Below are 24,927 nucleotides of genomic sequence, written 5' to 3' on the forward strand. Positions count from 1 at the left end.
AAAAGGGAAGCAGTGAATAGAGGTTTAGAAAATGCGTAGCCTGACAATGCAATAGAAAAGAAAAACCCATTTCTGCCAGCTGCAGAAATTCGAGTAAGTAACAAGGAATCAAAAGCTAATCACCAAGACAATGGGGAAATGCCTCCAGGGCACATCAGAGATGTTGGCAGCCCCTCCCATCACAAGCCCGGAGGGAAAAATGGGTTTCCTAGGCTGGGTCTAGGGCCCCCCTGTTGTGTGCAGTCGTGGGACTTGGTGCTCTGCACCCAGCCACTCCAGCCGTGGCTAAAAGGGGCCAAGGTACAACTCAGGCCATGGCTTCAGTGGGTACAAGCCCCAAGTTTTGGCAGCTTCCACATGGTATTGGGCCTGTGGGTGCACAGAAGATGAGAACTGAGGTTTGGGAACCTCCCTCTAGATTTCAGAGGATGTATGGAAATGCCTGAATGTCCAGGCAGAAGTCTGCTGCAGGGGCAGGGCCCTCATGGAGAACCTCTGCTAGGGAAGTGAGGAAGGGAAATGTGTGGCTGGAGCTCCCACTGAGTCCCCACTAGGGCACTGCCTAGTGGAGGTGTAAGAAGAGGGCCACCACCCTCCAGATCCCAGAATGGTAGATCCACTAACAGCTTGCACTATGCATCTGGAAAAGCCACAGACACTCGAGGCCAGCTGTGAAAGCAGCCAGGAGGTGGGGATGTACCCTGCAAAGCCACAGGGGTGGAGCTGCCCGAGGCCATGGGAACCTACCTCTGACATCAGTGTGACCTGGATGTCAGATATGGAGTCAAAGGAGGTAATTTTGGAAGTTTAAGGTTTAATGACTGCCCTACTGGATTTCAGAATTGCATGGGGCCTATATCCCTTTGTTTTAGCCAATTTCTCCCATTTAGAACAAGTGTATTTACCCAACGCTTGTACTCCCAATATATCTAAAAAGTAACTAACTTGTTTTTGATACAGGCTCATAGGTGGGAGAAACTTGCCTTGTCTCAAATGAGACTTTGGACTTGGACTTTTGAGTCTGGAATGAGTTAAGACTTTGGGGGACGGTACGAAAGGCTTGATTGTGCTTTGAAATGTGAGGACATAAGATTTGGGAAGGGTCACAGGCAGAATGATATGGTTTGGCTCTGTGTCCCCAACCAAATCTCACTTTGAACTGTAATAATCACATGTCAAGGGCAGGAGCAGGTGGAGGGATTGGATCACGGGGGCAGTTCCCCCCATGCTGTTCTCATGATAATGTGAGTCTCATGAGATCTGATGGGTTTATAAGAATCCGGCATTTCCCCTGCTGGCATTCATTCTCTCTCCTGCAGCCCTGTGAAGAGGTGCCTTCTGCCATGATTTTAAGTTTCCTGAGGCCTCCCCAACCATGTAGAACTGTGAGTCACTTAAACCTCTTTCTTTATAAATTACCCAGTCTCAGGTATTTCTTCATAGCAGCATGAGAATGGACTAATACAACTACTTTTAATTTCAATGTCCAGTGGATCTATCCACAGAATACAGGACAACCATGGAAAGTCTCATCTTCAAATTTAGAATATTAACACAAAACCATATGGTCTTACTATAATGAGTAATATGTAATTAACAAATCCAGTAGAAACAAAGATGCTCTACAAATTATTTCTCTTTAAAGTCATTGTGAAACAAAAGTGTTAATCCTGCTCACAAGTACAGACACAAACTTATGAAAGATAAAAATATCCTGATACAAAGGAGGGGTTGGCAAACTTTTCCTGTAAAAGACCTGACAAGCAAACACTTTAGGTTTTGAGAGCTAACAAACAAAATGAAGGATATTATATAACTACTTATATAATGAGACAAAAAATTCCATAATTCTTATCGATGCAATTCAAAATATTATAGAAACAATAACAGAGTACAACTTTCTGTAAGACAGATTGACTAAGGAGAAGACTGAAACTCTTTCTGGGGACAATATTTCACTTAGTTGGGATTCAAAGTTAGTGTTCCCTATCATGAGAATCAATCACAAATGTTCACACATTCTAATGTTTACCTTGAATACAATAAATTTCATGTTTGAAAATGTCTTTTTTCAAAAGTACTAATTAGGTGCTACTTTATACTGATAGTAAATCACAAGTATATGATTTCAATTCAGCATAATCATTGTTTGGAAGGCATTTAAAGGATTTACTCTTCTCTTAGTATTTACCTTTTAGCATGTCATTATTTGCAGATTAATCATTCCAATTAAAGGTTAAATAAAAAGTGCCTCAACTGCACAGTTAAATGGAAATTTCCTTGGCACTTACATCATGTTCTAAAACATGCTGCTGAAGCTGTAGTTTGAACTCAGAAAACACACCTATTGCAAACTGGGTAGGAATGGAGACCTTCTTTGTTTTAACTTATAACAGCATGGAAAGCTATATAAAATGACTTGATATTACTTGTGATTCAAAGAATAGTGGTTGCCATTGAAATAACTTTACTGCAGTATTAGTTTTGATACAAGAACTGTTTTGTCTTGTAATTTTAGGTTGAATTCATTAAGAAATACTATTGAGTCTGCATCACAAACTGATTTCTAAAGCCATTCAGCATTCAATATTCAGATTGACAGCAGTTTCTCACATTCAGAAAAATTTCAATCTCACTTCTAAATTCAAAAGTTTGCAATAAAACCTTACAACTAATAAGCCATCAAACTGCTGTACAGCAGGGCAAGTGAAAATATTCAGCTTCTATTTCTGACAAAAATTCCTAGAACTGACAATGGCTAGGTCCACAAGAGCAAATGTTGACACTACTGGTTCAATATTACATGATAGATTCAAATATTCTCTGCAAAATACCTGCTATGAAATAAAATAAGTAACCATAGACTCTAAACATCTTACACTTTCACAGCTTTATAAATTTGTCCACCTGAATTTTTTCTACTCTACACAAATTTTTACCACCATCAGTTATAATGCATCTTAGCAGACTACACTTCACTCAGGTTGCAAGCCATTAGTGTTTTCCTAACTTTTTGAAATATCTTTAGCTATTCTACACACACTATTCATTAAGATTATTTAATAACTTCAAACTCAGCCTTGACTTTTCAAATAAACAACTGAGCAGTATTGGTAACATCTGTCAACTCATCAAAAGCCAAGGAAATCCACTCAAAATCATTTGCCTTGTTTTTTAATTGATTATTGATGTCCTCAATTCTTTGAGTAATTCTTCTTGCCAAAAGACTAATAGTCTAAGTTTACCTTCTCCGGATACAATTCTGCGCCTGTTGTAACCAAACACAATTTAGTCACTTCACTACTGAGAAATGACTTCCTTGCCTGCCTAACAAATGAGCCACTTGGAAGTTTACTCTGGGTGCAGCCTGATTTTTATTTTCTAATTTTGTGAAGAAATTTTACTAGAATAAGATATTCCTTTTTATGTTTTCTCATTTTTCTGACCATTAATTTCCTGTGAGTTGGGAATATTGTGATGAATGCAGAGTCTGATAATATCAGTGTATACTGTATTTAACACAACTATAGTGTCACTGCATAATACAATGCCTTGTCATAATTCAATAATCTATGCTTCAGCGTGCTTTAAGAGTAAAACATTCCAAGTCTATTTTTTTCATCTTTTCTTGTTTTGACATGATGTGTATGCACTGATAATAAAGTAAAATGTCACAGCACAGTGATATACATGGCACTTAAAACAGTGATTACAGATCAGAAACAGCAGTGCAAAAGCAATGAGAATGCCACATGGTTTCTGTCACAACCCCTCAACTTTGCCATTCCAGCACAAAAGCAGCCAGACACAATTTGTAAACAACTACATACAGTTGTGTTCCAATAAAACCTTATATGTGGACAATGAAATCTGAATTTCATTTAATTTCCACATGTCACAAAACAGTATTCTTCTTTTGATTTTTCTTCAACCTTATAAAAATGCAAAAATCATTCCTGATCCATGAGCCATTCAAGAACAAGTGGCAAGCTGGATTTGGCCCCTGGACTGCAGTTTGCTGACTCTTGCTTTCAGCTTCTATCTTAAGAATCTAGCAGGGGAAGCAAATTAAACCAAAAGAAGCAGAAGGAAAAATGTAATCAAGTTAAGGGAAGAAATCAATGAGATAGAAAATAGAAAAACAAGAGAAAATTTCAACGTAGCCAAAAGCAGGTTCTTCACAAAGATCAATAAAATGAATAAACCTCTAGTAAGATTGACCAGGAAAGGGAGAAAAGAAAACACACATTACCAAAACAAAAAATGAAGGCGGTCTATCACTACAAACCTTGGAGCTACTGAAAGACAAAAGAGGGTTTAATGAAATGGACAAATTCTATGATGGTCACATAGCAAAGCTTGCCCAAGAAGAGATAGAGTACTTAATCTGAAAAGTCCTATATCAATTAGTGAAATTGAATACAGAAGAGGTAGAAATATTTCCAATTTTTTCTTTTTTGCCAGAGTTCTTTTGGCTATTCAACTCATATTTTAAAGCCAGTGTTAGCCTTACACCAAAAATCAGACAAAGATCTTATCAGAAAATTACATATCAGTATCCCTCACAAACATAGATACAAAAAAATCTTCAAATTTTAGCTAATCAAATCCAGCAATATGTAAAATGGATAATGTATTATGACCCAGTGAGGTTTATCCTAAGAATTCAAGATGGTTCATTTTAAAACCAATCAATTTTAAGAGAATAAAAATGAAACATTATAAATCATCTCAATAGATACAGAAAATATATTTGACAGAATTCAACATAATTCATAAGAACACTTAGCAAACTAAAAATAAAAGACAATTTCCTCAACCGAGTAATGGACATCTATGAAATACGTACAGCAAGCATATGTATTGTGAAAGACTAAAGGCTCCCCAAGATCAAGAACAAGACAAGGATATTTGCTCTCACCCCTTCTATTCCACATTAGAACTGAGGTTCTAACCAGTGCAATAAGGTAATGCAAAAATAAAAGGCATGCAGATTGGAAAAGAAGTAAAGCTGCTTTTATTTACAGAAAACATGACTGTCAGTGGAGAAAATCCTAGGATCTCTGCAAATAGCTCTAGAACTAATAAATGAGCTGTGTAAGGTTGCAGCACACAAGGTCAGTATTCAAAAATCAATCTTATTTCCACATACGAGAAATAACCAGAAACTAAAAACAGTAAAATTATCCAAAAATATTAAATATTCTGGGATAAATTTAACAAAATATGTGCAAGACTTGTAACCTGAGAACTATTAAAACCTAAGAGAATTAAACATGACCTAAATTAATAAATGTGTATTTGTTTATGAATAAAAACACTCAATACGGGTAAGATGTCAAATTATCTTGAAAGTAACCCATAGAGTCAATGGAATCCCAATCAAAATCCCAGCAGCCTTTTTTGGAAAAATTCACAAGTTGATTCTAAAAAATGGAAATGAAAGAACACAAAATAGAAAAAGTTTTGAAAAACAGTAAAGTAGGAGGACTTACTAACACAGACGTATTCAGGTGGAGTACTTCTAAGGGGCTGAGGGGAAAAATGCCTGTTGGGGGTCGATGTCAACTACATGATTTTAAAATTTACTATAAAGTTACAGTAATCATGGCCGGGTGCGGTAGCTCATGCCTGTAATCCCAGCACTTTGGGAGGCCGAGGTGGGTGGATCACCTGAGGTTGAGAGTTTGAGACCAGCCTGACCAACATGAAGAAACCTCGTCCCTACTAAAAATACAAAATTAGCCGGGCGCAGTGGGGCATGCCTGTAATTCCAGTTACTCGGGAGCCTGAGGCAGGAGAATCGCTTTGACCTGGGAGGCAGAGGTTGGGGTGAGCCGAGATCCTGCCACTGCATTCCAGCCTAGGCAACAAGAGCGAAATTCCATCTCAAAAAAAAATTAAAGTTATGGTAACCAAGACAGTGTGGAATTGACATAAAGACAGACACAAAAATCAGTGAAAGAAACTAGAGAGTCAAGAAACAGATTCATACATACAAAGCCAACTAATTTTCAACCAAAGTGCCCAAAAAAATTCAACGAGGGAAGGACAATTTTTTCCAGCAAAAAGGTCCTGAAAGAAATTGGCTATCTATATGCAAAACAAAAAAACTGAATCTCAACCCTTCTTTCACATCACATACAAAAATGAATTATGGATTAATGGATGACTGACCTAAATGTAAGAGTTAAAACTATTACTGACTCAAATGGATTACTGACCTAAATGTAAGAGTTAAAACTATAAAGCTTCCAGAAGACAACCTAACCCAACGTACTTTTTTTTCCACCAGTTCCCCAAGCCCCAGTTCCCATGGGGCAATTTGAAAAGGGCCATGTAACATCTGCAAAGGAAGTAGTCTGAATTACAGGAGAGGAGGCCTAAGCTTAGAGAACCTGCATCTATGAAGTTTTATGCTTCTCTATCCCTGTTCCAAAGGGAGATACTGTATCTTCCAAGGCTATAAGCAAACCTGACCTTTGCTCTGGAGAAGACACTCTCTCTTTCTACCCTCCAAGGCTGTTCAACTTGGTACCTCCCTTCATCCTAGGGAGCCCTTCGGCCTCTTCTATGTTGTCCTTTTGTCATGTATCACATGTCTTTGTCTTTCTTGGTTCACTCTCTTACCTTTATGGAGCACATTTTCTACAGAAGGGAGATAAAATTTTTGCAACTGTGCATGTCTGTAAATACCTTTATTCTACCCTCACACTTCCATGAGAATTTGCCTGGCTACTGAAGCTTAGCTCGGAAATAATTTTCCTTGAGGATTTTTACGGCATTTCCCTAATACCTTTTAGATTTCAATACTAGGTTAAGAAGACTGAAGTCATTTAAATTCCTAATCTGTTATATATCACTTGTTTTTCCCCTTTTCTGGAAACTTGTAGGATCTTCTCTTTGACATGAGTTTTCTAAAATTTTTGATGATGTGCTTTGAAATGGGTCTATCTGGGGTTCTTTCAATGTAGAAATTAATATCTTTCCATTTTAGGAAATATTCTGAATTATTTCATTGAAAATTTCTTTCCATTTTTTTTTTTCTGTTATGAAATGCCTTTTATCCAGGAATTAGACTTCCTAGGCTGGTCCTCTAATTTTCTTAGTTTTTCTCTCCTTTTTTCCATCTCTCTGTCCTTTTGCTCTACTTTCTTGGAGATTTTCTCAACCTCATATTATAATCCTTCTTTAGAACTTCTTCCGTTTTTGCTGAGGTATATAAAGTGCACAAGTCTTAAGTGTGCAGCTCAATGACCTTTTACATTGTGCACATTCACTGCGTACACCCAGGCAACACCCGCTTCAAAATACAGAACACTTCCAACTCCCCAGAAGGATCCTTCATCCCTCCCAGTCCGTACTTTAATCACTATTCTGATACCACAGATGAGTTTTGCCTGCTTTTTAAAAATCAGCTTTGAGGTATAATTTTCATACAATTAAATCCACTAATTTTAAGTGTACAAGTTGATGAGTTTTGAAAACTTTATAAACTACATAACCACCACGACAAAGGTAAAGAACGTTTCTATCCCCCCAGAAAACTCCCTTTTGCCACTTTGCATTCGACCTCCGACTCTCACCATGTCCTCTCCTGTTTCCTTCTCCCTACACAGGCCCACCTCACTTTACCGCGCCTCATTCTGCTGCACTTCGCAGACACTATTTTACGATTTGAAGATTCGTGGCAACCGTGCATCCAGCAAGTCTACCGGTGCCATTCTTCTGACAGCACGTGTTCACTTTTGTCTCTATGTCACATTTTGGTAATTCTCACAATATTCCAAACTTCTCCATTTTTATTATATCTGTTAATACATAATGTTACCGTGGTAATTGTATTGGGGCACCAGAAACCATGCCCTATAGAAGTTGAATATCATTGATAAATACTGTGTTCTGACTGTTCTGCCAATAGGCTGTTCTCCTGTCTCCCTTCTCCTCCAGCCTCCCTTTTCCCGGAGACACAATACTGAAATTAGGGCAGTGAAGAATCCTACAATAGCCTCTAAGTGTTCAAGTGAAAGGGAATAGTTGCATGTCTCTCACTTGAAATCGAGTTAAAATGACTAAGCTTAGCGAGCAAGGCATGTTGAAAGCTAAGACAGGCCGAAATGTAGATCTCTTGTGCCGAAGAGCCAAGTTGTAAACGCAAAGAAAAAGTTCTTGAAAGAAATTAAAAGTGCTATTCCAGTGAACATATGAATGATGAGAAAGCAAAACAGCCTTATTGCTGATATGGAGAAAGTGTGAGTGGTCTGAACAGAAGATCAAACCAGACACAATATTCCCTTAAGCCAAAGCCTAATCCAGAACAAGACCCTAATTGTCTTCAATTCTATGAAGGCTGAAAGAGGTGAGGATGCTGCAGAAGTATGAAGCAAGTAGAGATTGGTTTATGAGGTTTAAGGAAAGAAGACTTTTCCACAACACAAAAGTGCAAGGTGAACCAGCAAATGCTAATGCAGAAGCTGCAGCAAGTTGTCTAGAACTAGCTAAGATCATTGATGAAGGTGGCTACACTAAACAACAGATTTTCAATGCAGACAAAACAGCCTTCTATTGGAAAAAGATTTCATCTACGACTTTCCTAGCTAGAGAGCAGGAGTGAACGCCTGGGTTCAAAGCCTTAAAGGACAGGCTGGCTCTCTTGTTAGGGGCTGATTTAGCTGACGACTTGAAGTTGAAGCCAATGCTCATTTACTAGTATGAAGATCCTAGGGCCCTTAAGAATTATGCTAAATCTACTCTGCCTGTGCTCTGTAAATGGAATAGCAAAGTCTAGATGACAGCACATCTGTTTACAGTATGGCTTATTGAGTATTTTAAGCCCAACTTTGAGAGTTATGGCTCAGAAAAAAAGATTCTTTTAAAAATACTGCTGCTCACTGACAATGCACCTGGTCACCAAAGAGCTCTGATGGAGATGTACAAAGAGATAAATGCTGTTTGCATGCTTGCTTATCCATTCCACAGCCCATGGATAAAGGAGTTATTTCAACTTTCAAATCTTATTATTTAAGAAATACATTTTGTAAGGCTATAGGTGCCATAGATAGTGAACTCCTTTGATGAAACTGGGCAAAGTAAACTGAACACTTTCTGGAACAGAGTCATCCTTCTAGATGCCAAGAAGAACATCTGTGATTCATGGGAGGATGTCAAAACATTAACACTAACAGGAGCGTTACAGAAATTCATTCCAATCCTCATGGATGACTCTGAGAGTTTCAAGACTTTAGTGGAGGAAGTCACTGCAGATGTGGTAGAAATAGCAAGAGAACTAGAATTAGAAGTGGAGCTTGTAGATGTGACTGAATTGCTGCAATCTCATGAAAAACCATAAACGGGGTAGGGCACAGTGACTCACACCTGTAATCTCAACATTTCGGGAGGCAAAGGCAAGAGGATTGCTTAAGACCAGGAGTTCAAGACCAGCCTGGGTAACACAGCAAGACCCCATCTCTACAAAAAATTTAAAAAAAAATTGAACGGATGAGGAGTTGTTTCTCATGTATGAGCAAAGAAAGCGGTTTGTTGAGCTGGAATCTACTCCTGGTGAAGATGCTTGTGAACACTGTTGAAATAACAATGAAGGATTTAGATTACTACATTATCTTAGTTGATAAAGCGGCAGCAGGATTTGGAGAGGATTGACTCCAATTGTGAAAGAACTGCTACTGTGGGTAAAATGCTATCAAACAGTATAATTGCATGCTATGGAGAAATTTTTCACGAAAGGAAGAGTCAATACATCCACCAAACTCTGTTGTTGTCTTATTTTAAGAATTGCCCTGGGCCAGGCACACTGGGTCATGCCAGTAATCCCAACGCTTTGGGAGGCAGAGGCAGGAGTATCACTTGAGGCTAGACGTTCAAGACCAGCCTGGGCAACATAGCAAGATGCCATTTCTACAAAAAAAAAAAAATTAAAAATTAAAAATTAGTCACATGGGCAGAGAACGCGGGTCCACGCGTGCGATCATCCGTGCATCTAGCCTTTGCCCACACAGCTTTCAGTCATGGCCTCCAGTAATGCGCACGTGGAAAAGCCCGCCCCTGACTTCAAGGCCACAGCCATGGTGGATGGCGCCTTCAAAGAGGTGAAGCTGTGGGACTACAAAGGGAAGTACGTGGTCCTCTTTTTCTACCCTCTGGACTTCACTTTTGTGTGCCCCACAGAGATCATCGCATTCAGCAACCACACCGAGAACTTCCGCAAGCTGGGCTGCGAAGTGCTAGGCGTCTTGGTGGACTCTCAGTTCACCCACCTGGCTTGGATCAACACCCCCCAGAAGGAGGTAGGCTTGGGCCCCCTGAACATCCCCCTGCGTGCTGATGCGACAAGACGCTTGTCTGAGGATTACGGCGTGCTGAAAACAGATGAGGGCATTGCCTACAGGGGCCTCTTTTACACTGATGGAAGGGTGTCCTTCGCCAGATCACCGTTAATGATTTGCCTGTGGGACGCTCATTGGATGAGGCTCTGCAGCTGGTCCGGGCCATCCAGTACACGGATGAACACAGAGAAGTTTGTCCTGCTGGCTGGAAGCTTGGCAGTGACAAGATTAAGCCCAATGTGTATATACCCATGCACAGCCAGGAATATTTCTCCAAACACAATTAGGCTAGCCAATGGGTAGTGAGCTTGTGCCCCTACCTAGGTGCCTGTGCTGGGTACCCACCTGTGCCCCCACCTAGGTGCCCTGTGCTGACCCAGGAAAGGCCAGACCTGCCCCTCCAAACGCCACAGTGTGGGACCCTGGAGGGCCAGGCCAAGGCCTTCTCATGCTTCCACCTGGGAGCTGAATAGTGACGCCCTCCCCAAAGCCCGCCCAGCCACACACAGGCCTAGAGGTGACCAATAAAGTATTAGGGATGGGAAAAAAAAATTAGTCACATGTGGTCCTAGCTACTCAAGAGGCTGGGGTGGGAAGATCACTTGAGTCTGAGAGTTTGAGGCTGCAGTAAGTTATGATGGCACCACTACACTCCAGCCCTCCAGCCTGGGTGACAGAGTGAGGCCCTGTCTCTAAAAAAAAAAAGAAAAGGAGGAGGAGGAAGGGAGGAGGAGGAGAAGGAGAAAAAGAAAGAAGAGGAAGGAGGAGGAGGAAGGAAGAAAGATGAGGAGGAAGACAGGAAGAAGAGAGAAGAACAAGGAGGAAGAAGAAATTGCCACAGCCACCCCAACCTTCAGCAACCACTACCCTGATCTGTCAGCAGCCATCGAAAGACCCCCTACCAGTAAAAACATTAAGACTTGCTGAGGCTCAGATAACTGTTAGCGTTTTTAGCATTTTTTAGCAATACAGTCTTTTTTAACAACAGATGCTGGCAAGGCTGCAGCAAAAAGGGAATACTTATACACTGTTGGTATGGAAATCAGTTTAGAGATTTCTCAAAGAACTTAAAACAGAACTACCATTTGACCCAGCAGTCCCATTACTGGGGATATACCCAAAAGAAAACCAATCATTCTACCATAAAGACACATGCACTCATATGTTCACTGCAGCACTATTCACAATAGCAAAGCCATGGAATCAATCTTGGTATCCATCAACAGTGGACTGGATAAAGAAAACGTGGTACATATATACCATGGAATACTACATGGTCTTAAAAAAGAACAAAATCACGTCCTTTACAGCAACATGGATGTAGCTGGAGGCCATTATCCTTAGCAAATTAATGCAGGAAGAGAAAACCAAATACTACATATTCTTATATACAAGTGGGAGCTAAACATTGGGTACTCCTAGATATAAAGATGGCAACAACAGACACTGGAAACTAACAGAGGTGGGAGGGAGGCAGGCAAGGGTTGGAAAACTATCTTTTGGCTACTACACTCACCATCTGGGTGACGGGATCATTCATATCCCAAACCTCAGCATCATGCAATATAGCCATGTAACAAATCTGCAGACGTACCCCCTAAATCTAAAATAAAAGTTAAAAAATGTTTAAGTCTTTTTAAATTGAAGCATGTACATTTTTTAGATGTAATGCTATTGCACACTTAATAAACTATAGTATAGCATAAACGTAACTTTTGTATGCGTTGGGAAACCAGAAAGTTTGTGTGACTAGCTTTATCGCAATATTTGCTTTACCAAAATGGTCTGGAACAAAGCCCACAGCATCTCCGAAGTATGCCTGTAGTTGTCAGTTCTAGAATGCAAAATAAATAAACTCATACAGTATGTACTGATTTCCTTCACTTAGAATAATGCTTTTGAGATTCAACTATGCCCTTATATGTATCAGTAATTACTTTTTATTGCTGAGTAATATCCCACTATACAGATACACTAAAATTTGTTTATTCACTCACCAGTTCTCCATAGGGCACTTCACAGAAACAAATCACAAAAGTACAGGACATATCATTTACCCAGGCTTTATTTCCACTGAGTTTACGTCTAAAATTACAAGATACAAAGAAAACAATCCACTATGAGGGAGAATACAACATAGAGCAAAATTAAGGCCTTTATCTAAAGTCCTTGATAATTCATTAGATAGCTGCTATAAAATAAGTACATTTAAAGACATAGGGACAAGAAATTTTAAAATAAATAAGCTTATTTGAAAAATAAAAAGAACTTCTGGCATTAAAATATATAGTCACTGAAATAAAAAAAAAAACTCAGTGGACTGAGGAAGCAAGAGCTTAGACACAGATGAAAGGAGAATCAATAAACCAGAAGACAGAGCTGTAGAAACTGACCAGAATGCCGTATATACAGAGAGAATAAGTAAATAAGATTAAGAAATGCAGCAGAGTAGAAAGAGAAGATCCATCATATATGTCTCTTATGAATTCCAGAAGGAGAAAAAAGAAAGGCAAAATTCAAAAATATAATGGCTGAGAATTTTCCAAAACTAGCAGAAGATAGTAATTTTCAGTTTAAAAGCAAATCAAAGTTCACACCTAGAGACAAGGTAGTAAGAGTGAAGAACATTTACAATGGAAAGAAATGACAAATTATATACAAACGAAATAAATTATATTGATAGGTAACTTTTCAAGAGGAACATCGGGAGCCTGGAGACAGTGAAATAATATCTTCCAAGGGGTAGGGGGTTGACAACCTAGAACTGTATACCAAACCAAGTTTATGTTTGATAAAGGCCACATAAAAATTTCAGACAGAAAAACCTGGGTATGAATCCAGGCACCATAAATTTTTAGTTGTGACCTCAGACAAATCATGTAATTTCAATAGGCCTCAGTTCTGTCTACAAAATAGGAAAAATAGTATTTATCGTAAGGTTACTTTAAAAATTAAATATGATCATATGTTAACATCACTCCTCACATACAACACTGAATCAATGTAAGGAGTATTTTTACTCTACACTCAACACCAATACAGATAATTGAAGCAGTCCATTTTTCCTCTGAAAAAAGAAATCAACTGATTCATTGATTTCTTTATAAATTTCGTTATAAATTTCTAGAAGCTATACTATAATTACTTTTAGTCACAATCTTGAAATATACAGTTTTTTTTAAATCTCCTTTACTATAAATTAGAAGAATTTCTAGGACTTTTTAAAATGTCAGGTTAAATCTAAAGATGAAATATTTTAGCAATGTCTAATATTTGACAATATGTCTCTTATTTTGAGTTTATTATGTATTCAAAAATAAATTAAGCATCTTCTTACAGTATTTACTGCTGAACTGATGCAGCACTGCTGCCCTATACAGAATGCTCCAGGTAATATCTTCAAGGAGAGTCCTAGGCTCAGACTGAGAAGAGCTCAGTCCAAGTTCATGCTCAGACCAAGAAGGAATACTGCTTTATCTGGTCCCAGATAATTATTTTTGTAACTGTTTCATGACTCAGATCTAAACATAACACATCAAGTCAACTCCTCAGCTACATCTCCAACCTTTCTGTTCTCTCCTTTAAATCTACCATCACCCACAACACACACACACGAACTTTCTCTCCCAACATGAATTTTTTATCTCATGCCAAGACTAAGACACATAATTGAAAAAATGGAAAGCTAGCTTGTATCCAGAACCCAACCCCACCAGGGACGTCACTCATAATTCCTATTACAAATGGAATCATATTTATCATTCTTTTGTCTCCACGCTAATGGTTTTTAAAGAGGAAACAAACATTTTTTAAACTAATTTTATGTGAATGATGTCAATCTAATTCAGTTATACTTACAATACATACGAGACTAAGAAAATAATTTCTGCTTTAAACTATTTTTATTCTGACACTTCCACATTTTTCTCATATTGTTCCTTTTCCTCCTAAAAGTTATAAATTCCTGAAACTAGATGCCTATTTCAGAAACACCTAAGTAACCTGAACTATAGCAATGTGAACTAAATAACACTAGAACAGTGGTAAGCAAAACAACAAAACAAGTTTTATTTTCAATATTTTGTACCACAATGAATTTTATCAATATGTCTAGGCTTTACATGTTTAATGAAAAAAAAAAAAAAATGCTTCTCCAAATCACCAAAGTTCAGTTTATGTCATACAATGGCTGCTATAAATGAAAGCAATTAAGGAAACACATAACCACGATTTCTCAAATTAATGTATCTTGAAGTGCGTTTCAAGGGTAATAAATGAAGCTACCATGTGAGTACTAATCAACAAAATAGTTAATTTTGAAAACCACAATACCTCCCATCTTTTTATATTGGGTAACCGTCTCAAGGACTACAGTTTGCCATGAATAATAGAGAAAACAACTTAATCACAAACTCAGACATTACAGAAGAATATATGTAGTAATGAAGCCTTTTCATTTATTTTTTACACATATAGAAATCACTTCTCAAATATTTAGAAACAAAAAAAACTGTTCATAAACATAAAAGAATCTAATATATTAATATTGGATTCTAAGAGCTTAAATGTTTCTCAGAAGTGTAACCATTACAGTAATTTCTGCTCATGTTCCAAATTCTACTGGCAACTTTAAAATATTACAAAGGACAGAAAATGTGGATCATCTGTTACTGTGTCTCAAGATGACAGCTTAAACTAAACCTGGCCGGCTGTGGTGGTTCACGCCTGTAATCCCAGCACTTTGGGAGGCAAAGACCAGCAGATCTCCTGAGGTCGGGAGTTCAAGACCAGTCTGGCCAACATGGCGAAATCCTGTCTTCACTTAAAAAAGTACAAAAATTAGCCAGGCGTGGTGACTAGCGTCTGTGGTCCCAGCTTCTCAGGAGGCTGAGGTGGGAGAAGCTTGAACCCAGGAGGCGGAGGCTGCAGTGAGCCGAGATAGCACCACTGCACTTCAACCCGGGCAACAAGAGTGAGACTCCGTCTCAAAAAAAAAAAAAAAAAACAAAACAAACAAAAAAACACTATAAATTTTATCTTAAGTGCATAAATACCCTTTTTAGCACCAAAAGTAATAGTAGCGACGTTTACTGAATGCTAACTCCCCACCAAGTAATACGATAAAAATGTTTTTCTGGGCATTATCTAATCTAACCCTTATAACACTACAAAACAGTAACAGTTACCCATGATTTAACAGAGCAGGTGACTGAGGCTTTAAAGAATTTAAACAATTTGCCCATAGAGCCTGGATTTAAACCCAGATATGTCTAACTCAGAGCCTGTCCTCTTAGCTCATTACAGTTTACTGCCTCAAATTCCTTTAAAGTTACGCAACTAATCTAAAAATAAATATAAAAGGCTTATTAACAGAAATAAAGATATTTTGTTGCCGTTGCCTATATAAATACTACTTGTTTTTTAATTTCATAGTGCTTTGAACAACATAAAACCTTTCAAAGGCATCTGCTTCATATTACTTTATTTTATGAAGTATGTATGTATGTATTTACTTATTTATTTTTGAGACAAGGTCTCGCTCTGTCACCCAGGCTGCAGGGCAATGGTTCAATCTTGGCTCACTGCAACCTCGAACTCCCAACCTCCTAGTCTCAACCAATCCTCCCACCTCAGCCTCCTGAGTAGCTGGGACCATGGGTGTGCGCAGCCATGCCTGGCTAATTTTCGTATTTTTTGCAGAGATGAGGTCTTGCCATGTTGCTCAGGCAACTTGTCTCAAACTCCTGGACTCAAGCATTCTGCCCCTCTCAGTCTCCCAAAGTGCTGGGATAACAAGCAAGAGCCACCACACCCAGACTCAAGTAGTCTTTGAACAAGTAATTTTATTATCATATTTACTTACTCATCCATTCATTATCCAATCTAAATTATTAGTAAGCACCTACCACATTAAGCAAACAACCTATGTATACATAAGAAACAATGTAAGGCCACAAGGAGTTTACTAACATAAAATGCTTGACTTCAAATATCTAACAATGCAGAGAAAATACTAGTATAAAAATACCAGGAATTATGTGTTAAATGCCAGTCATCCATATTCTCACATAAGTAGGTAAGAAAAAAAAAAAACAGTCACTACTGATTCTCTCACTCATTCATTTCTCTTCCTACTGCCAAAATCACCAGGAAAAATGGAAAGAGGAAAACATCACAAAGAAAAGAATACTAGCATATAAAGACACTCATAGAGACATAGGAATAAACGAGAATAAAGGAACAAGTTATTGAAATACAGCAAATGAAGTTATATCGTTTGTCCCTCAAACACGTAAAAGCTAAGAAAATAAGAAATAAAATACATTGTTTTTTGGAGACGATTTCCTTAAAAAACACAAGAGTGAGTATACCAAAACTAGTCTCAGCACTGATTAAAACGTAACATCCTTTGAGAGAGGGGCCAGATCTTAGTCATGTATCGTGTATCATTTGGTGCACTGTTTGACATAAAGACACGCAATAATGTTTCTTGAACTGAAAAGCAAGACACATGTGTTTGATAAATGTCCATAAAATCACCATTCTAAAGAGTTCTATAATACCCTGTGAAGTAAATACAATTGGGGGTCAGCAGCTAAGCATTAACTTCTTCACAAAATGCAAAACAATACTCAGACATGATTAAAAACTATAAAAAATGTTTACCAAAAACAGCTTCATAGCAAAATATTAAAAAGAATAAAATTTCAAACCAAAGCTCACTTTTTAATAGGCTGCTTAATAGGAGCTTTTACAATTACTAATGGACAGAACAAAGTTACAAAAGGACTTAAAAGGTCATTTACTCCTTTGCCCTCCATTCAATTAGGATCACAATCAAACCATACCCCAGCAAGAGAAACATATCTAAAGACATCCAGTGAAGATTAGACCACCTTTAAAAACTATTTCATTTTTTTTTAAACTACTCTCATAATCTATGCCTTGAGTTTATCTGGCAAATGCCGATATCTCACTTTTATCAGGTATTTTAGGGCACAATTTCCCTAGGAAATAAGTATAAGTATAGTTATCACTGAAGAGTAAAACATTTAAAATAATGTTGAGCCAGGTGTGGGCACATGCCTGAAATCGCAGCCATTGGGGAGGCTGAGACAGGAAGGCTGCTTGAGCCCAGGAGTTCAAGGCTGCCGTGAGCTATGACTGCACCATTGCACTCCAGCCTAGGTGACAGAGTCAGACCCTGTCTCTAAAAAAAATAATAAAATGAAATGAAACACTCTTGAGCACATTAAAATATAAACATATTTTCATTTACAGATGTTAACTATCAGTGAAATCACACATCAGTCCAGACATGAAATACTGTCAGAATTAAAGAATTTTAGAGCCATTGGGCTCTCAAATTATCTAGTGGAACTTCCTGTTTCTTTGAAGATGAAAACAAGGCAAAAACACATTAGTATTAATGCCCTATACAATAACATTTTATAGCATTAAAGGACGTTTTATTTAAAAAAAACATGATTAGTCCTCAGACTCAAATCATCACTTTGTAATATAACTACTACCTGATCCACCTGCTTAATGTGGTCAGGTAAAGTCACGGAACAGGGCCTTTCTATCAGACAGAACTGGCAGTCCTGCCACACTGTTAGTAAGGAAGCGGGAGAAGGAGAACTGCTGTGAGTTGTTGAGCACTTTAGGGTTTACCTCCACTAAACTGTTTCAACTTCCCAAAATCAAATAAAATAGCATTAACACCTCATATGAAATAAGGGTACAGATTTGGAGAACTGCCTATGATCATACAGAAAATAAGTTGTAGAAACAAAATTAGACAACTTACTTGCTCTCCTTATTGTCCCCTCCTTTGTTATGCTCTCTCCCAGTTCTTCTTCCTCTCTGCCTCCTAACCAGGGCTTCATTCGTAGGCTCCTCCCGCAAACACATACACACAACTCTGTTTGTTTGGTTTTTTTTTTTTTTTTTTTCTGACCCGGAATCTTGCTCTGTCGCCAGGCTGGAGTGCAGTGGTACGATCTGGGCTCACTGTAACTTCTGCCTCCTGGGTTCAAGCGATTCTCCTGCCTCAGCCTCCTGAGTAGCTGGGACTACAGGCGAGCGCCACCACGCTCGGCTAATTTTTGTATTTTTAGTAGAAATGGGGTTTCACCATGTTGGCCAGGATGGTCTCAATCTCTTGATCTCCTGATCTGCCTGCCTCAGCCTTCCAATGTGCTGGGATTACAGGCGCAAGCCACTGCGCCCAGCCTACACACATCTCTTAAGTGAGAGTTCCATATCCAAACCTCTTCCTTTTTCTTTTCTATTCATTATTCCAATGTGAGCTGCTCTATTCTCCCCTGTAGCTTTAACTACTTATCTGTATGCAAACTTCTAACTCCAGCCTGCTCTCTCTGAACTCCAGACTCAAATGCATCTCCACCTGAATATCCCACAGGAACCTCAAACAAATGCTTACAACTGAACTAATATCTCTTTCACCCTAACAAAAAACCAGCTCCTCCTCATCTCAATCAGTGGGTTCAGTATTACCTCAGTCGTGCTAGCCAGAAAATGAGGACTCAATCAGCTGAGAGCTCCAAATCTCTCTAACTCCCAACATCCAAACTCTATCAAGTCATACCAATTTTATCTCTTAAATATTCCCTGAATCCATGTCTTTCTGTAACTCCAACGGCTTAGTTCAGACTCTTTATTTCTCTACTGTTTTTTTCTATTATACAACTGGCTTTTCTACTGCCTATAATCTTTCCCCACCCAGGTCCATTCTCTACACTGGAGCTGGAATTATCTTTCTAAAATACAAACCTAACGACACCACCACTCGAGCTAAAATTCTTCAATGGCTGCCCCATGTCAAGAAAAATTCTAAACTCTGAATACGGTGCCAAGTACTTTAAGATCTGGCCTCACTCACTAATAGTGAGCATTCTGGGATCTCGTCATTCAGAACTACCTAGCGTTCCCCAAATACAAAATACTCATTCTTCAATCTATCCTTTGTTCGTGTTGTGCCATCCATTTGTCCTAGAATGACTTTCCTCTTCATCACTCCAGTGAAAGCTTATTCAACTATTTTAACACAAGTTAAAAGTCAAATCATACTGAAGGCCTCCCCTGACTTCTGTAGACAGAGTCAGGATCTTTCTACTAATTGACAGAGAAAATGGTCAGTGCTTGAGATCATGACCAGACCCACCTGGGCTGAAATCCCAGGTTTACACTTGACCAACTATGATTTTGTGCAGGGCCTCTAAAGCCTGTTTCCTCATCTCTAAACATCAGTAACTACTTCACTAGCTGTTTTGAGGATTTACTGAGGAGCTGCATGCAAAATACTCCGCACAGCACCTGACATATTCAATAAATGTTACTGTTAGGTGATTATTTCCTCTGGGCTCCTATAGCAACTTGCACATATCTCTACCACGCTATTGGGATGACATGACTGCCCATGCAGGATACAGACTATCTTTTTTCATCTCTTTATTCTCACCACCTGGCATAATGCCTGGCACATAGGTTCTTAACAAATTTTGAATGAATAAATACTTCAAACCTTATATTCTATCACATAACGCCTCAATTTTGTTTTCTACCTGTCTTACTAAACCTACTTTCCATCTCCTCCTTGTACAAAATTGCTACCTCAAGTAAAATTTACACAGGTCAACTTCATTTTAATTAAGAGAAAGTTTTATAGGATTTGTGGTCTTGTTGTTTGTTTTTAAACACACACACACACAAACTCACAATAATATCAACAATTCTCCAACTTACTCCATAAAGCAGCACATTTCTAGGATGGTTATCTACCCATTGAAAAATTTTAAAGGGTCGTCAAGGAAGGTTTTCTAAATCTGTGTCAGCTTCCTTTACCACCAAGTCTTGAGTCAACTCTAAGGACTCAAGTGTACTCCTGAACATAAAAAATATATAAATAATTAATTAAATAATTAAAACATGGTATTTTTCCTTCCGAAAACATGCTGAGAAATTCTGAATAACACTGGAATAATCAAAGAAAATAATTATTGCTTCCTACTGCTAAAAAAAGTATGTTTTTAAAAGTTACTAGTAATTTAAAACTGAACTAATCAAAGTATGTGTAGGCAGTGTTCAGGCTGGCGGGGGGGGGGGGTGGGGTGGAGCACCCATTTCACAACCTTGAACCTCAAGAAATAAAATGCAAAAACGCTAAAAGTTAAAAATGCCAGATCCCACCATATAATAGCAATGACATCTTTTTATCTAATTCTACACTTAACCTTTAAACATTACGGCCCTTTGAGTAATTACCAATTGATGGGTTTAATATGCAAATACCTCTGAGCTACTTTAAAACAAACATGACTAACCCAGAAATAAACGTATCCAGGAAAAGAGAAAAGCCTGTGAAAACACGGTTTCTCGGGTCTCACATCCAATGTATGACATACATACGGTTCTGCACCGAGAGGCAGCAACCTGCGAGGGTCAGAGGCGCCGAAGACCCGAGGCCCTGCAGCTTGGGCGGCTGCTCATCCCTGAGACTGTGCAGGGCGGTGGCCCAGTCGGGGTGGGGCTGAGCGCTGTAGCTGGGGCGGTCCCAGCGACTGGGCTAGAAGCCCGAGGCTCACCTCCACTTCCCTTTCCCAACGCACAGAGCCCAGGTCCGCGACCACCCAACAGCCCTCTCAAGACAAAGAGAGATTTTTTTTTCTGTCCCGGTCCGCTCAAAGTTTATCAGTCTTTCCCGGCGGTCGGGGCCGCCGGGCTTTGTAGTTCGGCAGTCCGAGCTACCCCGCCAAGGCCGCGAGCCCGAGGAGTCACTGAACTACAATCCCCATGATGCACAGCGAGCCTGGCGCTCCCGCGCCCCTCCCAGTCCCCGCACGGGAGCCAGCGCCCGAGGAACCCCGCAGCCCACCGCCCTGGCGTTTCCGGCGGTGGGAGGCCGGGAGGGGCTATCGGCTAGAGCCCCGCACTACCTGCTGTATCGCTTGAGCCCCTGTCCCTCGGATTCATTACCTAGAAGGCGCAGGTCCGGGCACAGCCGGCGATGCGGTCCAGATGGGTTGGGGGTGGGGCGCAGGCCGCCGCCGCCGCCGCCGAGTCCGTTAGTTCGCGACGTGCGTGAAGAGGCGGCGGCTGCGTAGGGTTGCCATGGCAGCCCCGGCCGCGCGGTGGGTGCAGCGCGGGAGGGAGCGCGGAGGCTGTGAGTCCGCTCTGGGGCGGAGCTTGGGACTCCAGCCCAGGTTGCCGGGGGAGGGAGGTGCAGCGGCGCGGGGTGGGAGAGCAGGGAGACGGTGACATTGAGGAGGACGTGTGGCCGACTGAGCTCTGGTCGTGCTTGATGAGCCCGCCTCCACCGCGTCCAGCCCCCGTGGCGGGGCACCTTCGAGCCTGCTGTTTTCGGAGGGGATGCCAGTGGCGTCGAAGGAGGGGGCACCGGGGCGTCGCAGCGCCCTTCCCCCGCCGCCTGTCCGGGCTTCCACCGCTGGGTCTGCCCCCATGGGATGTGTGGATCCTACGCCACCTCAGTATTTTTCTGCAGTCAAACCGAATTGAAGTCTTTCGCACCCGCTTTCTCCATTCCCTGGGGAGTGGGATGGAAAGGAATCCTTTGATAAGATGGAATGCATATGGCCTTTAGGATTATTCAGGAGGTTTTAGAACTTGCAAATGGCATTGCTTTCGACTGAATTTGGATTTATGCTGTTTCTTGGGCAATCGTTTGTGGACTCTAGGATAAACAGGTTAAGAGCGTGGGCTTCTAAAACGAATTCTTAGTTCACGTCCTGCCCCTATACTTGGTAGCTGATGACCGGGGGCGCGTTTCTCACCTCTTAACGCTTTGATCTGCAAAAATGGAGATATCCATCTTGCAACTCTTGTAAGAAATACATGCATTAATACTGATGAAGCTCTATAAAACAAAGCTTAGCATTTAACAATAGCTATTAAATATTAATTATTTAATCAATAGTGATAAAAGTCAGAATAGTGGTTGGCCGTCGGAAAGGAGTTTGAGAGAATTTTTTGTAGTGATGAAAAAATTCTATAGCTAATGGTTTCGGTTACAGAAGTATATGCATTTGTCAGAACTCTTGGAATGGAACATTTAAGATTTGTACATTTCACTGCATGTAAATTTACCTCAAAACAGAACATAAAAATGTGTTGTTATTATTAGAGCTATAGACTGTAATAGAAACCACAGAGATATTCTAAGCCCAATCTCTAGATTTTATAGATGAGAAAACTGAAGTCCAGAGATTTAATTGAAAAAAAGAGGAAGGGGAGTGAATTCGTGACCTTGTCGTTTTCTGGTAATTAATATCTCCTGAAAAATTATGGTTGACAATAACAAGGCACTATGCCTGTAATCCAGCTGAGTCATCGTACCACAGAGATTTTCTTAAACTTGACTGAGTCCCTTATCCACCTTTTGTTGTTCCCCACGGACAATGTCCTCTCAAGGACTGCACCGTCACTTCTGGCTCTCAGTTCTGGCTTTTTCTGAACACTTAGACTACTCCACATATCACCTCTTCAAACTCTTTTCTCTCTACTCCTGCTGACACATAATGTCGAAATCAGCGCCTTTTCTTTGGTTGTTTCTATAGCCAACTCTTTGGAAGGTTTGGAGCAGATGAGTGGTTTTAAATTAAGGATGTAAAAAACCTAAAATTAGAAATTCCTGCTCTTAAAAGTCCTTCAATTCCTCCCGTGATATTTTTATCCACCTACCACCTACCCCCATTTTTTCATCATTACCTGTAACCTCCCACTATCGTACTATCTCTCTGGTCCCATCTGTCCCCTCCTCTCTTCTCTCTTTATACAACACTTTTATTTTTATCTCCTAATCTGTGCTATTATAGCTACCTACCATTCCTAAACTGTTTACCAAAGTATTTTCCTATACAAAGTAACTTCCAAGAGAAACTCTGGAGCCAGCTATTAAAATAATTTTTTTTACATATGTATCCTCATGCTCTATTTGATTCAGTCCAGTGTCACTGCTCAATAAATATTAAGCAGCTTAGGTACATGACCTGTTGATACGGTTTGGCTGTGTCCCCACCCACCTCTCACTTTGTATTGTAATAATTCCCACCTGTCAAGGGCAGGGCCAGGTGGAGATAATTGAATCATGGGGGCGGTTTCACCCCTACCATTCTTGTGGTAGTGAATAAGTCTCGTGAGATCTCATGGCTTTATAAATGGAAGTTCTCCTACACAAGCTCTTTTGCCTGCCACCGTGTAGGAAGTCTCTTTGCTCTTCCTTCATCTTCCTTCATGATTGTGAGGCCTCCCCAGCCATGTGGAAGTGAGTCCATTAAACCTCTTTCCTTCATAAATTACCCTGTCTTGTGTATGTCTTTATGAGCAGCATGAAAACGGACTAATACACCTGTGCTTCTTACCTTCACAGTGGGTTCACTTATGAAACCCATTTTCTTACATCCATAATGATGGTTTACTCTATTTAGTATAAATGAGGAAGCTGTGTGAGAATAGCTGGAATCTGCTGTCGAAGAAAAGAAACCAAAGTAGCCATAGCTTGTACAAAAGAAATGACAGCACTTAAGAGATGAAGTCCAGAATAAAGTCTGGGTATTAAGCCAGAGGACATCCTTATAGGAACTTGAACCTGTCACCTGCAGCAGTTTGGTCACAACTCTGCGTATGTAATGAGCATGTAAATAAATTCTCCTTTACTCCTGGAGAAGATGTTACGGATCTGCTATACCAGATGAACACATGTTTGTAGTAGGGATAATAGGTTCACCGGATCCATCTATCCCTGATCTGGTTTCCCTTGTGACCAGTCGCTTGTCTTTCTTTGCAAGGCAGCGGGCCAGAGTTGTTGTGCAGCCTACAGCCATGATGAAGTCTCCAAAGGCAAGGTCCCAGTGCATAACGCTCCTCGTTTTGTGAAGCCAGAATCCCAGAAAATCAGCTCAGCAGGACAGGCCACTTCCGAATGGATGACAGCAACACAAACAAAAGTTGCTTCGCAGTGAGTTGGAGGTGGGCAGTCGCGGGAGGGAAGACCACAAGCCACCGAAGCACAGCCTTAAAATGCCTCACATGGCTGTGGACAGGTAGGAAGGAATAAGGACCGATGGTAAACCATAGTTCATTGTTTTCACCAGATACTTTGGACCTGTTCAAGTCATAGTTAAACACCCTATGCGAATCCAAAAGATGGAGCTGAAAGTAGTAGCACATTAATCCACACAGGCAGTGTGGTCAAGAGCCACCACCCTCATTTCCAGCGCATCTGGTTTACAGTTGAGGTCTTTCCTCAGTTCTTGGAGTTCTTGGCCTCTCCAGCATTTGACTTTGCTGACCACCCTCCCTGGTAGTCCTTGACCTTGGATCTCTCCAGAGCTTTCCAACCAGACTTCACTGTGTTATTCACCAGCTCTTTCACCTGCTCCTTAAATGTGAGGATAGTTGCCAAGGTTCAGTCACTGCACCTTCTCCATTTGCAAGCTTCCGCCTTGGCCATGGTTGACGCTCCAATTTCTCTTGCTAGTTGTGATCCACAAGTTCTAGCACTGCACAAGCAGGACTACTCTTCCTTAACTTGTTCTGTTACTTC

General features: G+C 40.1%; 2 protein-coding genes and 1 pseudogene across 9 annotated transcripts in view; 2 read left to right on the forward strand and 1 right to left on the reverse strand.

Annotated features, from left to right (window-relative positions):
* Positions 1 to 21,528, reverse strand: part of KATNAL1 (katanin catalytic subunit A1 like 1) — a 167,521-nt gene extending 145,993 nt beyond the window's left edge. For 2 of the 7 annotated variants that reach the window (XM_050766884.1, XM_050766888.1), the window contains exon 1: positions 20,690 to 20,931. The gene's annotated coding sequence lies outside the window, so the exon portion shown is untranslated. The other 5 variants (XM_050766887.1, XM_050766886.1, XM_050766889.1 and 2 more) reach the window with 5 other exon arrangements.
* The window catches only part of ALOX5AP (arachidonate 5-lipoxygenase activating protein), a 734,005-nt gene that overhangs the window by 269,698 nt on the left and 439,380 nt on the right, over positions 1 to 24,927 (forward strand). The gene's annotated exons all lie outside the window — the stretch shown is intronic.
* On the forward strand, positions 9,953 to 10,630 carry LOC126940759 (peroxiredoxin-2-like; annotated as a pseudogene). Its single transcript, XR_007720897.1, has one exon. The product of XR_007720897.1 is annotated as a peroxiredoxin-2-like (transcript).

The sequence above is a fragment of the Macaca thibetana genome, chromosome 17 (genome assembly GCF_024542745.1).
Source record: "Macaca thibetana thibetana isolate TM-01 chromosome 17, ASM2454274v1, whole genome shotgun sequence".
Lineage (NCBI taxonomy): Eukaryota > Metazoa > Chordata > Mammalia > Primates > Cercopithecidae > Macaca > Macaca thibetana.